The 16136-nt window shown below is 37.0% G+C and overlaps 1 protein-coding gene across 2 annotated transcripts in view; it reads right to left on the reverse strand.

Moving 5' to 3' along the window:
- Positions 1-16136, reverse strand: part of Rasal2 (RAS protein activator like 2) — a 281212-nt gene that overhangs the window by 125705 nt on the left and 139371 nt on the right. The gene's annotated exons all lie outside the window — the stretch shown is intronic.

Genomic DNA, 16136 nt, shown 5'->3' on the forward strand with positions numbered 1-16136 from the left:
TGTGACCATGACTGCTGGCGTGAGGACCTAATGCACTTCATTGCTACAGTGTGACCATGACTGCTGGCACTTCATTGCTACTCAGCTGCAGAGGCTAGCATGCCTAGTTATCACAGCCGACTCCATTTGCCACTTCAGGGAGCAGAGCAGAAATGAAAGGAAGTCACTCTGTTAGGGCATGTTTACCAATGATGGATTCCCACTGCACTCATCAGCTATTCATATATACAGACATGTATCTATGTGCAAATGTGTGTTAGGGAATGAACCTTTAGCACTCCTTTACCTTTCTAATTAAGTCTCAGTGATTTAAGTAACATTTATTTAAGAAAAAAATTTAAAGTGGATGAACAATAAAATAGGTTTCTTATGATATTTAATTATATATATATATATATATACACATATATATATATATATATATATCACATTGTCTACTGTACAAAGTACATTATATTTTGGTCACATGTATATCTTCATTACTCTCCCTTGATAAAATTTCTTTTAATTCCATCAAATTTTAGCCTTCTTAGTCTAGTCTTCTTTTACATTTTGTCTGCCTCTACTTTTGGTTTCCAGTTTCTACTTCACAAAAACTATCTACCCTTTCAATCCCTGCTGCTATTCAAATACAAATGGGAAAGAAAAGCACAGGCAAATACACTGCAGAAACATTCAAACGGATGGTTTGCATACGAAGACCAGCACTCCACAGACGTCTACTCTGCCCTATACAAGACAAAAAAAAGCATCGACCCTTATACAATACAGAGTTATATCATTATAAATTGCTGCTTACAGCTGATCTTAGAATACACAAAACACAATGAAATCAATTATTCATAGCAACCATCCAAATAAATAGATAATTATTTCCCCAGTTCTATTTAAGAGAATTACAAACAGTGATTTAAGTCACAGTAAGAGATTTCAACTCAAAATAACAAACAAAACAGAAATCAGAACTGTTGAGTTACAGAAGTGGCTCTCTGAAGCCCTGCCCACTCTGAGAGAGAATGGGCTACAACTTCTCAAACAGACAGTGTCCATGTGATAGAAACCCTGTAACTTAGCAACATTAGTATTACGTTATTTATAATAGAATACGACAGTCTTTTTTCTAAATGCCATATAATCTCAATTGTGAAGTTCTCTTCTGAAATGTTTGCTAAGACATGAGACTCTCCTACTACTAACTACTTTTACAAAAGCTTTGCACTTAGGCAGTGAGTTCAGGTCAATAATGGTATATCCAAAGGAAAACTAGAATGTTCTAAAATACCATTTACATTCTGCAGTTCTAATAATTGAGAGAATCTTGAAGAAACCCAAGATCCCATGTAGAGAAATTTTTTCCTAAATATACACGTTATTCCAATATTCAATAATTTTCAAAGGAGATAACACATCATGCCTCAATAACTGCACCACCACCTTTGACACCATGCTATGGGCTCCAAGCCTCAGAGCTCTGGATGCTCTGCCAGTCCTGTCTGCTTTCTTTTTTATTCTTCAAAATCCAGATTCACAACACAATGTTCACAATGTTCTTATTATGGCCTATCTTCTCCTCCACAGCTAGAGTTGATCACATCCTCCTGCACTGTGTCTATTTTCCTGGCTCGATTACTCCTTACAGTCCTCACAATTTTTCATTATCTGTATCATGTATATTCTGATGTCTTGCGTGCCCTTTCCCTACCCACACTATGAGGTCCATCCAGGAAATGGAAGATGGTAGGAGCTTTCATCCTGCTTTCCATTTATCTCCAGACTTTCTAAAAATATGCACGGCATCAGTAAGAGCTTAATAACTGATAAGAGGACAGGCAGAAGGATGAATATATGTCATTTATTAGAAAATTTAAAAACTATCTAGACTTAGTACACTTTAAACAGGGCTAATAACACTACACTTCTTATAGAAGAAGAGTCTAACTGAAGTAGCCAATTGAAGGCAGCATAATTAAGTATCAAGGAAAGATAGGTTCCCAGTTGGACCTACTCCTAACGGGCAGAATTCTGGCCAGCAGGGGTAGTTCCCAGGATTCTCATCACCGCATTTCACTGTAGAAAAGTCTTACTCAGCTGCTATGCTGCCTTGGTTAGGGAAACGCAGCTTCTGAAGTAGACACTTAAAGAGTTCAATTAACTTTTAATCCTCTGTTATAGCACTGGGGAGTCCTCGAACTTCTGGGAAGCATGAGTAAATGCTTCTCTATGCAGTCATTAATAATCTACAAAGTATTTAACATGCATGCCCATACAGAAAACCCCTCTCTGGTTAGGGACAGCCTTTTAGAGTTTGGTGGAGTTGTTTTTTTTTTTTTTTTAAACTACAATTCAGAACACTCCACTTGGCACCGACCATGTTCACTTTGGAAAGACAAGGCCATTTAAGACATTTTATTTATGTTATGATTATTAGGTTTTACATATTACCCTGAATAGGTAACTGGGTAGGGTATTCTTGACTAATCCATTTTACACAGTCCAGACCCAGAATGACACTTAGGAAATGTTTGTATTAAATTGCATGAAAATGCATTTTTCTAAGTAAAACATGTCAAATGAAGGCTGCCACTATAGTTTAGTGATAGAATATATCCTAGGCTTACACTAGGCATGGGTCCCCACCTCCCAGTATAGCCAAAACAAACAAACAAACAAACCCAAAACAACAATATAAATGAATAATATTAATTAAGCACTGAATGAATAGCTGAATTAGATGAATATAAAGCTATCTTCTAGACTCCATTCTGTAATGTTATAATTCAAACAAAAGAATTATCTTAAGTCAGTCTCAATGTTTTCCTATTATGGAAATATACTCTCTTATTAAACATCTTGAAACAATATAGTTATAAATTATTTACAATGGATCTCACACGTTCCTCATTGTAATTCAGGTAAGCTCCAAGGAGGCAAGGAACAGTGAATAGACACTGTTGTAACCAAAGTGTCAAGTCTACAGTAAACAGTTTGGCACAGGCAAAAGTTGACTTCTAGAAGTTCTGTCTAGGAATGACTCCAAGATTAGTATCAATAAATTTTGTGTTTGTTAATAAAAAGCCATGAGTAATTTTCTGTGCCACAAATGCACTGTTTTTAAAAAACCAAAAAGATTATAATTTAGCTAGCTGCACATAGTCAAAAAACTTATACATCAAATTCACTCATTTTTCAAACAGATCAACAAGCAAGCAATTCCTTAACACTCATCCTCTACTTGTCCAAGCAGAAACACATCTCAGTAGCACCAGATTGATGTGTACACCAAACTAAACAGATCTAGCTCTTGTACTTATGAACATTCCCTCTTTTAAACAGCAGATGGGTTATAACACACAGCTTTTCTAACCACAAACACAGCTTCTCTTAATGTTGCCTTACAGGGAAAGGCATTTTGATAATGCAGTCTTCCTACTGAATTCTTCTAAGAGTTCATATCAGAAAAAGAAATCATTGTTTAGAATTGTTATGACAAATATCAAAATCACCCACTTACTCAGAAATGACATTAAACATTAATTATTCATTCTACTTTGATGAAAAGGCATTAGAAGACTAGACTTTCCAATAAGTCATATGAATAGCAATGTATCCACATGGTTGTTGAAAGGGTACTTGACAAACATGGAATAATTAGGATAGTCACAGATTCCTTTTAAATTTCAGGTTAAGAATCTGAAGTCAGATATGGTGGTGCACACCTTTAATCCCAGCACTCAGCAGGCAGAGACAGGTAGATCTCTGTGTTTCAAGGCCAGCCTGGTTTATAAAGTAAGTTCCAGAAATGTTATTACACAGGGAAATCTCAAAAAGAAAAATAACAACAAATACAATTTGAGCATTACCTTCCTCTTGGAGCTAAGATGAGTGAATGAAATACATTTCCTGGCAACTGGCTAGGAGGAAGTACTTCAGAGACAAGGCCCTATCTGACTGCTCTTTAACTCGGTTCTCATATGAACAAAACAGTACTGCAAAGAAAATTCGGCAAAATATTAAGTGGGATAGATACAAGGAAAATTTTGTTTTATATCATTTTTTGAACAAGAATATATCCCATAAATCCAGAGTCTGCCCTACCTGGGGATGCATCCCATATACAGTTACCAAGCCCAGACACTATTGTGGATGCCAACAAGTGCCTGCTGACAAGAGCCTGATATAGCTGTCTCCTGAGAGGTTCTAACAGTACCTGACAAATACAGAGGTGGATGCTCTCTGCCAAACATTGGACTAAGCACAGGGTCCCCAATGGAGAAGCCAGAGAAAGGACCCAAAAAGCAGAAGAGGTTTGCAGCCCCATAGGAGGAACAAAAATATGAACTAACCAGTACCCTCAGAGCTCCCAGGGACTAAACCACCAACCAAAGAGTACACATGGAGGAACTCTATTCGAAAAGGATGGCCTTGTCGGTCAACAATGGGAGGAGGGGCCCTCGATCTTGTGAAGTCTTGATGCTCCAGTGTAGGGGAATGCCAGGACCAGGAAGTGGGAGTGGGTGGATTGGTGAGCAAGGGGAAAGGGTAGGGGAAAGGGAGTTTTCAGAGAGGAAACCAGGAAAGAGGATAACATTTGAAATGTAAATAAGGAAAATATCTAATAAAAAAAAAAAGAATATCCTGTAAGAATGATAGAAATGGAAAACTTAATAAGCAACAAAAGGTACCTAAAAGCATTTTAGGGATTGTGACAGATAATAATAAATATTATTTTTAATATACTCACACAGCTAGGAGCATTTATTATAAAAAGGGTCCTGGAACTGAAAAGATAGCTTAGTTAGTAAGCACCCTGCCTTATAAGCATGAGGAACCTGAGCTTGCTCTCCAGAACCCAGTGCGAGAGAAGTGAGACAGGCAGATTCTTGACTCCTGGGGACTTGGCATGCTTTAGGCCAGTGAGAAACTTTGTCAACAAAACCAATATGGATAGATTCAAAGAAATGATATCTGAGGTTGTCTCTAGGCTCTGCATGTATCTGTACACATGCACACACACAAAGTAAAACACTAAAATAAATAGTATCTTAAGTTATTTCTTTAAAGAATTTTCTTAATTAACTCATATTCCTCAGTGGCTTTAAAAATAAATACAAATGTGCCAGTCAGGTTTGTTTCTGCGATCATAACTCACACATTATTACAGTCTTTTCATAAAACACAGAACACAGGTTACTTTCATAAGTAAGTGGTCTCTATGTCTACAAAATCTATTTAGATAAAAGATTAAGCTTTTTGCTACAGTAAGTCTTTGGTATTTCATTTGTATGTATACATGTAACAAAACACACACACACACAACTAGATAGTTCAAAATATTTCATCAAGTAGTTCACTCAATTTCTATAATTACCTTACAAACTGAAACAAACTGAATTTCAACAGAAATAAAAACTACATCACAAAACCTTTTATGTTGTGATTTTTTGTTGTTGTTGTTGTGAGCCTAGCCTTAAATGGATGAGCCATCTCTAGTCCCAGAAAGCATTTTTTAAGAAGGAAACAATCTAAAAGAAAATTCTAAAGCTAATTTCCTATGCAACTGAATTCTAAAATAAGCAACGTAAGAAACAGATGTCCATTTTACAAATGAGATGGAGACACAGTCATGCTCCTGAGTGACACGCCAATCTCAATGTGGAAGCACTAGAACACACACTTCTGTTGGCTCTGACTGCTATTCCTGAGCCACTGTGGTGCACTTCTGAACTCCTCCACATTGCTTTGTTTGTCTGCCATTGGGGGTTTTGTTTTGCCTCTTCACAGCTTCTTGTACTTTCCAAATTTTCTATATTAATCTTATATAAGAGTTTGCACATGGTACCAAATTTGATTTATCAGCAGAGATTCTTTTCTTTAGTGTGCAATTATGTACTATATATTAGAACAATTTATGTAATTTTTCAAAAGGTATTATACATACATGTTTCTTCACATATTTCATAAAGAGATTTATGTTAGCCAGATTCTAAAATATTTTTCCTAAGTGTTATGTGAGCAGATTCAGAACACGTACTTTCTTAGGAGGGCCTGGAAGAGAGGCTGTTTGGATCTTGCTTTCTTTTAAAGGCAGAATGCAATGCAATGTAACGAGTAAAGAAAGCTTTGGTCCAGATTGTGTATGTATTCTTCACAAGCAATCCAATTCAGGAGAGAATGGGAACCTCTTTTCCTCAGTTTTAAGTTTATACTTTTGTTCCTTATTTTAAAAACATTCTTACTGGAACAGGATAATAGATTTAACTTGAGTACATCTTTTATAAGAAACACACTGTATTGGTTACATACACATTGTGTCATTGTTTTATAGGTATTTTGATATTTTTTTACTCTTTAGAGATGGAGTTTTAAAACCATAGCCCTCCTTTTTTCTGTTTTACCTGAAAATAGGTTGTCCCACCTAACAGTAGATACTGATTATGGTTTCCACACCAACCCGTTACCAGACCTTTCCTACTTCCCCATCCACCCAAATCCACACCCATTTTCCTTATTTTTTCTCTTTAGAATACAAACACGAATCTAAAATTAACTATAACAATAAATAAAAAAAATAAATGCAACCAGAATACAAACAAAACAAAACAAAACCGAAAAACCACAATAGGGAAAAAAGAGCAAAAGAAAACTCACAAGAAACATACAAACAATTATACAAAAGCAAAAGATCGGTCAGTGGGTTGGTTGGTAGGTAAGTCTGTCAGTATGCCCATCAATCCAACCACCCATCGCTCTCTCCTTCCCTTCCTCCCAGACATAGCACTGAGACAGAAAAACAAAACAAAACAAAACAAAAACCCACCAAAACCAAAAAAAAACATAAAACACCTCCCCCGCAAAATACTGAGTTTGTTGGCCATTCACTGCTGAGCATGGGCCCATAAGTTTAGTTTGTATACCCAGTGATTCTAGTTGGAGGAAATTAGTTCTTCCTTTGGGAGTGGTTGTCAACTGGAGATAGCTTCTAGGTAGAGATGGGGGCTTGTGTCTACTTCCCCTCTCAGCACTGGGACCCCATCTGGCTTAGACCTGTTCATCCTGCCAGAGTTTCTGTTGTGTCTAGAAGGCCTTGTTTCCTTGGTTTTCTTTCCCACTGGGTCTTAAAATCTTTCTGCCTCTTCTTCCAAAGTTTCCTGAGACCTGAGGGGAGGGATCTGATGGAGACATCCCATTTAGGGCTGAATGTTCCAAGGTCTCTTACTCTCTGCACACTTCCCAGTTGTAAGTCTCTGTGTTTGTTCCCATCTACTGCAGGAGGAGGTATCTTTGATAAGTGAGATGCTGATCTATACTTATAGCAGAATGTTGTTAGGAGTCATTTTAGCAGAACAATATTGTGTGGTTTCCTTCACTAGGTCCATGACCTACCTAGTCTTGGGTCTTTGGCCTCCCAGGCAGTATCAGACACGGGTTCCTTCTCATGGAGCAGGCCTTAATTCCAATCATATAGTGTTTGGTTACCCCCCCTACACACACACACACACAATGTTGTGCCACTAGAACACCAGTGTATCTTGCAGGCAGAATACCACTGTAGACAAGAGGGTTTACAGCTGGGTTAGTATTTACCCTTCTCCTCTGGTGGTGTGCAAAGTACCTTTCCTTCCTAGTTATTTTTTAGTAGAAAATCCAACTCCACTCTGTGAGTGGCAGCTTACTGAGTGAGTAGGCAGAGGATGTTCTTATCTATGGCACACTGGTGCACCCGAAGCTTGTATATGACAGCCTCATGGATTCCTGCGGTTGTGCCTTGCAGTTGAAAAGTATAGTTGTGAATTTGGCCCCATGAAGTATTGTGCACTGTATAGGCTTTGGTGGCACTCTAAGTTTGCTGTCATTGCTCTAGATTTACTAAATGCTATAAGCAGGTGGACCCTTAAACATCTAAGGAATTTGATGAATTCTCAAATACACTGAAAGTGGATGGCATTCTGTGGTTTGGCCAAATTTGACTGCTCTGTGTGAGAGCTCCCCAAATTTGATTTTTCAAGTGTGCAGCTCTCAAAATGTGTAAGGAGAAAGCTCAATTTGTATTCTATCATCTACCCTCTGTGGATGAGAAGAAACTACATACCAAGTTGAAGTTTGTCTGCTCTGAACATGCTGTTGAAGTTTATATTAAGTTTGTAGTTGCTAAGACAGAAGGGAATGTACAGAAGCAGGGCAGCTACTTGTAACATCATGGTAGGTTACACAGCTGGTCTAGTTAACTGTTTCTCACCTCACTGATTCGGTGACATCTGTGCTAAGCAGAGAGGACAGCATTGCTTCTCAAGGCCTCCAGAGACTTGGCTCCTATGTGGATGGGACTCTGTTGGCCCCATGACTCACTCTGACTCCCTGAAGGTCTACCTCACAGTTCCTTTGCCTTCTTCCATCTGAGCTGCCAGAAGCTCTGAAGACACGGCTTAGGTAACTCAGCAGATGCATCAAGGCAAATATGAACTCAATTTGCTTGTTGGTCAGTTTGGTAAAAGTATAAAAGGAAGAACCTTGGACAGTAGGAAACTGTTGGTTCGTGATACAATCACTGAAGCACCCTTGTTTACTACTCAGACTGACTGCTGAAATAAACCTATCCATTCACTAAAAAAGAAAATCTAACCACAAAGGAAAATAAAATTCTTACATGGGGGAAAGTAATTTGTGATAGGTATTTTAAACATTTTACTCCTGAACTATCATTATACAAAGTAATAAAACTCTTTTATTCAAGTATTTCCCAAGCTGTTAACAGGAAAATTCTATTTCTGTTTTTAATACGACCCATATTATATTTTCACTTCAAATATTACATATTGACCCTTTAGACAGTATGTTTTGAAAGTTCCTATATAAGCCTATTTTCTAGAACCTATTTTCAGTAGTAATTACTATCAACAAAACAAATATGTCCCTCCTAAATGACTTATCATACAACTTGTGCTTTCTCTTTATAATTTTTTTTAAAAAATATATTTAATCTACTAGTTTTAAAATGTCATGTTGACAAAAAGCCAGGTAACATAATAAGAGACAATAGCTTCATATAAAAAGTTTAACCAGGCAGTGGTGGCGAACGCCTTTAATCCCAGCACTTGGGAGGCAGAGGCAGGCAGATTTCTGAGTTCGAGGCTAGCCTGGTCTACAGAGTGAGTCCCAGGACAGCCAGGGCTACATAGAGAAACTCTGTCTCAAGAGAAAAAAAAAAGTTTAATATTTGAATATTTTAATTTTTATTAAAATAATTCCCTCTGTTCCCTCCCTCCCTTTTCTTTTTTTTTCATTAGATATTTTCTTTATTTACATGTCATATGATTTCTCCTTTTCCAGTTTCTCTTCCAAAAAAAAAAAAAAAAAAAAACACAAAACAAGAACAAACCCCTGTTGCCTCTCCCTGCCCCTGCTTGCCACTCCGCCCTCTCCCACTTATTGGCCCTGGCATTCCCCTACACTGGGGCACAGAACCTTCTCAGGGCCAAGGGCCTCTCCTCCCATTGATGACCAACTTTGCAATCCTCTACTATACACATGCTGCCAGAGCAATCAGTCCCACCATGTACTCCTCGGTTGGTAGTTGAGTCCCTGGGAGCTCTAAGGGTACTAGTTAGTTCATATTGTTGTTCATCCTAAGGGGCTACAAACCCTTCAGCTCCTTTGTTTCTTTCTCTAACTCCTTCATTGGGGACCCTGTACTCAGTTCAATGGATGGTTGTGAGCCTCTACTTTTGTATTAGTCAGGTACTGTCAGAGCCTCTCAGGAGACAGCTATATCGGTTGGATTGTCCTTCCTTCAGTCTCTGCTCCATAGTTAGTCTCTGCAACCCCTTCCATGGGTATTTTGTTCCCCCTTTTAAGAAGGAATGAAATGTCCATATTTTGGTCTTCCTTCTTCTTGAGTTTCTTGTGGTTTGTTCTTTATATATTCCAAACTTCTGGGCTAATAACCACTCATCAGAGAGTGAATACCATGTATGTTCTTTTGTGATTTGGGTTACCTCACTCAGGATGATATTCTCCAGATCCATCCATTTCCCTAAGAATTTCATAAATTTATTGTTTTTAATAGCTGAGTAGTACTCCATTGTATAGATGTACCACAATTTCTGTATCCATCCCTTTGAGGGACATCTGGGTTGTTTCCAGTTTCTGGCTATTACAAATAAGGCTGCTATGAACATGGTGGAGCATGTGTCCTTATTACATGTTGGAGCATCTTCTGGGTATATACCCAGGAGTGGTATAGCTGAGTCCTCCAGTAGAACTATGTCCAGTTTCCAGACGAACGGCCAAACTGATTTCCAGAGTGGTTGTACCAGCTTGCAGTCACATCAGCAATGAAGTAATGTTCGTTCCCCTTTCTCCACAACCTCTCCAGCATCTGCTGTCACCTGAGTTTTTTATCCTAGCCAATCTGACTGGTGTGAGGTGGGATCTCAGGGTTGTTTTGATTTGCATTTCCCTGATGACTAAGGATGTTGAACATTTCTTTAGGTGCTTCTCAGCCATTCGATATTCATCAGTTGAGAATTCTTTGTTTAGCTCTGTACCCCATTTTTAATAGGGTTATTTGGTTCTCTGGGGTCTTCTTGAGTTCTTTGTATATATTGGATATTAGCCCCCTATCAGATATAGGATTGGTAAAGATCTTTTACCAATTTGTTGGTTGCCGTTTTGTCCTATTGACAGTGTCTTTTGCCTTACAGAAGCTTTGCAACTTTATGAGGTCCCATTTGTCAATTCTTGGTCTTAGAGCATAAGCTATTGGCGTTCTCTTCAGGAAATTTTCCCCTGTGCCTATGTGCTCGAGGTTCTTCCCCACTTTCTTTTCTATTAGTTTCAGTGTATCTGGTTTAATGTGGAGGTCCCTGATCCACTTGGACTTGAGCTTTGTACAAGAAGATAGGAATGGATTGATTTGCTACATGCTAACCGCCAGTTGAGCCAGCACCATCTGTTGAAAATGTTGTCTTTTTTCCACTGTATGTTTTTAGCTCCTTTATCAAAGATCAAGTGACCATAGGTGTGTGGGTTCATTCTGGGTCTTCAATTCTGTTCTACTGATCTACCTGCCTGTCACTGTACCAATACATGAAGTTTTTATCACAATTGCTCTGTAGTACAGCTTAAGGTCCGGGATGGTGATTCCACCAGCGGTTCCTTTATTGTTGAGAATAGTTTTGGCTATCCTGGGTTTTTTGTTGTTCCAGATGAATTTGCAAATTGCTCTAAGTCTGTGAAGAATTAAGTTGGAATTTTGATGGGGATTTCATTGAATCTATAGATTGCCTTCAGTAAGATGGCCATTTTTACTATATTAATCCTGCCAATCCATGAACATCCTCCCTCCCTTTTCTTCCTTTCTTCTTCTCTTCTTCTTCCTTCTTTTGTCTTCTTCCTCCTCCTCCTTTTTTTTTTTCTTTCAGACAGGATGTTATGTAGCAAAGCTAGCTTAGGATAGTTTTGACTTTCTGCTAATCTTCCTGTTTCTACCACCTAAGCACTAGGATTATATATATGGACCTCAATATCCAATCTGTTTTGCTTTTTTATCCTTCCCTCATCTTTCATGCCTTCTCTCTGTTTCTTTCTTATTTTGGGGGGGAAAAAAAAGGTATAAAACATACCGTAATGGGAAATAAAATCATGACAATAATGTCTAGTATTAAAAATATTTTTGCTGGGCAGTGGTGGCACACGCCTTTAATCCCAGCACTTGGGAGGCAGAGGCAGGTGGATTTCTGAGTTCGAGGCCAGCCTGGTCTACTGAGTGAGTTCCAGGACAGCCAGGGCTACACAGAGAAACCCTGTCTCGAAAAACCAAAAAAAAAAAAAAAAAAAATTTTAATATAAAAAATAATATTTGAGAGGCTAAAGCTTCCATCTAAACTCTAAACTCTATAACATAAAATTGTTATTAAAAGATACACTAAGTATAAAAATTAGACACAATAATGGTATAAAAAAAGGCATAGGGGTAAGAGATGAGTCACACAATCAATTCTCAATCAATTGTGAACAATGAGTACATAAACGAAACAAAGTGGAGCTCAGAAACCCTAACGCTGGAGCTAAAGCCTGATTTACTACTCTTCTGTTTTGAAAATAAATGGGTTTTTTTCTCCACTGGAAATGATAATATATTTTTCTACTGGATATTTAAATTTATTATAGCTGAAATAAGAAAAAAATAACCACTACTAATATAGATTTGTTTTGGATGAGAATAGAAATAATTCTAAGAATATAAAAGGTATTTGGGTTTCAATATATTTCAGAATAATGACTATGTGTGCATATTCTTCTGTATTCTTTCTTCAACAGTAGTTACTACCAAAGCATAAATACACATACCCCCCTGGTTAAAGCAAACAGCATATGGCTTGTGTTTTAAAACTAATATATTTACTCCATTGGTTGTCTTTTTATGTTATATGTAAGGTGTTTTGCCTGTGTGCATGTCTTGCATACTACTTCCATGCCTGGTGCCCAGAGAAGCCAGGAAGGGGCATTATATCCAACAGAGCTGAAGTTACAGACAGCTGTGAGCTATATTATGGATGTTGGGAATTGAACCCAGGTCTTCTGAAAGGGCAGCCACTGCTCTTAACTGTTGGCCATTACTCTAATTCCTCTACTGATATTGAAATCTCATTAACAAAAAGTAAATGAAAAATAACAAAAGTAAGTGAAAAGTAGCTTTATCTCAAGAAAGTTTAATACTTAAATGATATTTACTGAAGATCAGAACTGAGAGAAAAAGATATGTATGCTCCTAGGGAAAGTGTACACTGGAGTCTGGGTAAGTCATAGGGCACTATCCCAGCTCTCAGAAGGCCACAAAGAGAACACAAACAGGGACAAAAATACCTCTCTCCTATCCTTATTACTAATTAAAATGCCTTTCCTCTCGTTGGCAAGAGGGGGGGCTATAATATCAATATAATGCAAATTATATTGATAATATATTATTTCCCTCAGAGACCTGAATGAATAATGGATCATGCTTTATGCTCTTGTTGCATAATTAAATTATCAAAAAACATTCAAAATTTCCTAACAATTTTATGATATATTCTTTTAGTCTTACATAATATCCATATATAAATATGAAATTTTAAAATATGAATTCATCCTACTGAATATCATATTCAACTTACTAAGCTCAATTTGTACTTAAATAGTCCTAATTGTAAATGCACCCTTTGTGTGGATGTTCACTCAATGACTTCCGTCTCTAGTAAATAGAAACTCATTCATCAGTTTTTTTCTGTGACAACCAATAACAACTAAAACCTATATATAGTCTTTCTATACCTTTTAATAGAAAACTATACATTCTTCCCATTAAGTAACAGTAAGACAGAAAATGGCTTGTGAACTCATGTTTGTAAGATATTCAAACATGGACCATTTCACTGGGATGAAAAACACAGAATTCTGACACTTTAAATGTTTCTGTGCATTTGCACATGTGCGCGTGCACGCATGTGTGTGCTGTCACAAAGGCCTATAATAACCAGGAAGGTGTGTCAGTTCCCCTGGAACTGGAGTTACTTGTGGTTGTGAGCCTATTTAAGTTCTGGGAACTAAATCTGGGAATTGAACCCATGTCTTCTGAAAGAAGGATTCTCTGGAAGGGCAGCAAACCAGTGTGTTCTCTCTCTAGCCTCAGAACTTTGAATTAGAACTCCTCAGGTGCTATCAGTATTGTGGAAGGGTATGGTGAGTAGGACTGACCTAAGAACAAACTAACTACTAGGTTCAAACACATGTTGAGCCTTTTATCATTTACGGGACCTTGGACAAATAGCGCCTCGGTTTCCCCAAGTAGTAACAAACTAAGAGGGATAATAAGAGCATCTGGTTTGTGGGAGTGGGAAGAGGGAGGAAGGGAGGAGACAGTTATAAAAAATGTAAAATTGAAAAATGAGAGCAACTTTTATCATTCATGGCACCTTTAAAAAGACACTCTGTTCCATACAAAGGTGTAAGTACCTTTACAGATTTCCTCATGCACTAGAATTCACAAGCTATTATCATTTTAGATTCTCTCAAGTCTTCTTTTGCTTACATTTATAGAATTGTTTATTTTACTAGGCAATATATTGAAAGTGTTCACCAAACAGAATACAAACCATTACAACAAAAACTGTGAAAACCTCCCATTTTGTTAAAATGAGCCCCTTTTTACCAGACTACTACTACTCTGTCCCATCCACAGAATATTAAAAATAAGACAGCACATACTCCACATGCTTTGATAGAAATGATGACATATAAATTGCCCAAGGAAGACAACAAACGGGAGGCTCTTGTGAATAGAGTCAGGAGCTTCCATAACTGGTCCACATAACACAGCACTAAGTTTTCTTCTATTCACTCATACCACGTTTAGTATCCTGAGCTCAGCTAATCAAATGATTTCTGAACAGGCTTGTACAAAGTGCACTAGCCATCTGCAAACCATCTGCAGTAACATGGACCCATAATATAAATCAATACCATACTTCCATATTCAGTAATACTCCCCCAAATGTCCTAACTATTTAATAAAGACAGCTTAGAATAGAATATGCTTAACAAAGACTTAATAAATGTATAATAAATGTTAGTCTAGCACATAATGTTGAGGGAAGCAGTTGAAAAAAAATGCACCAAATTAATGTTCTGGTATGCACTTGAGATATGTGTGCACACACACACACACACACACACACACACACACCGATAGTGTCATCACTTTAAAAAAAAAAGATTTATTTATTTTATGTATGTGAGTACATGTCACTGTCTTCAGACACACCAGAAGAGGGTACCATATCTCATTACAGATGGTTGTGAGCCACCACTTGGTGGCTAGGAATTGAATTCAGGACCTCTGGAAGAGCAGTCAGTGCTCTTAACCGCTGAGCCATCTCTCCAGCCCTGTCTATTGCTTTTTTATGAAAAGTTTGTTAATCAAGTATGTGGCATCTTGAATATTTATATAACCTGTTACACTACATACGAAATATAGTATGCTAAAAAAAAATCTAAAATTGCAGCACTCGCCTTACATATTGGATAGATTAAGTATCTATACCTGAACTGGTTGGACTCCATGTTGTCAGTTGATTTGTTTTCTGTTTATGAAAGGCTACAAAGGAAAAGTGGCAAAGGGAAAAGAACAGCTTAATATTCACCTGCTATAGACACATCAGTAATCTGCTAGGATATTTACATTTTACATCCTTTCAAATTCTGTGAAGTACGAACTATTAAGCTGATTTGATATATCCAAAAGAATTGCTTCCTCAAATTATACAATTCTTTTTCCAGATGTATGTACAATGTGGAACAATAACTATCAGTATTTAAATAACAAAAAGACTTTGGGATTAATGATAAAGCACTTGTAGGGCATCTCCCAGAATCCACATAAAAATGACAGGAGGGAGATGAGTCCACAGGAGTTGTCCTCTTGACTTTACATGCATGTCACTGTACATGTGTATCTACATACACACATCATACACACACAAAAATAAACTTTAAAAATTTTTATGAAGGGTCATGATATGAATCAGCAGGTAAATATGCTTTCATTACAAGAGAAAATGTTTAATTAGATATTCTTTTCTGAGACAAAAACAGTGGTACAATTATCAATTCTAATAGAGTGTATTATCACCAATAAGATAAAAATAAAGTGGAATGAAACTTGAAAGACAAATACCCAAGAAAAATGAGAGTAATAGAGTTTCTTTCTAAAACTTGTTTTACTAAATAATAAGAGGGAAAAAATATTTTTAATAAAATTTTGAGTTGATCTTCATTCTCTGTTATAAACCTGATACAACATACCTTTATCTGAGCTATAGTTTTTCATTCCTATTATGGAAAACATAAACCATTGTTTTCTTTGAAAACAGTTTGTGTAAGTCTGCAAAGCTGATAATTTTTTAATATTGTTACATCAGTTAAGAGTCAGAGGAGTAATAGACTGAAGGGTATTGTTTCAGTCTAAATGTAATGGTTCAGAGTCACTGCTAAACCCCAAGAAAACATAATCTAATTTATTTTTTTATTTCTTATTAGATATTCTTTATTTACATTTCAAATGATATCTCCTTTCCCGCTTTCCACTCTGAAAAAAAAAA

The sequence above is a fragment of the Mastomys coucha genome, unplaced genomic scaffold, assembly GCF_008632895.1.
Source record: "Mastomys coucha isolate ucsf_1 unplaced genomic scaffold, UCSF_Mcou_1 pScaffold1, whole genome shotgun sequence".
Classification (NCBI taxonomy): domain Eukaryota; kingdom Metazoa; phylum Chordata; class Mammalia; order Rodentia; family Muridae; genus Mastomys; species Mastomys coucha.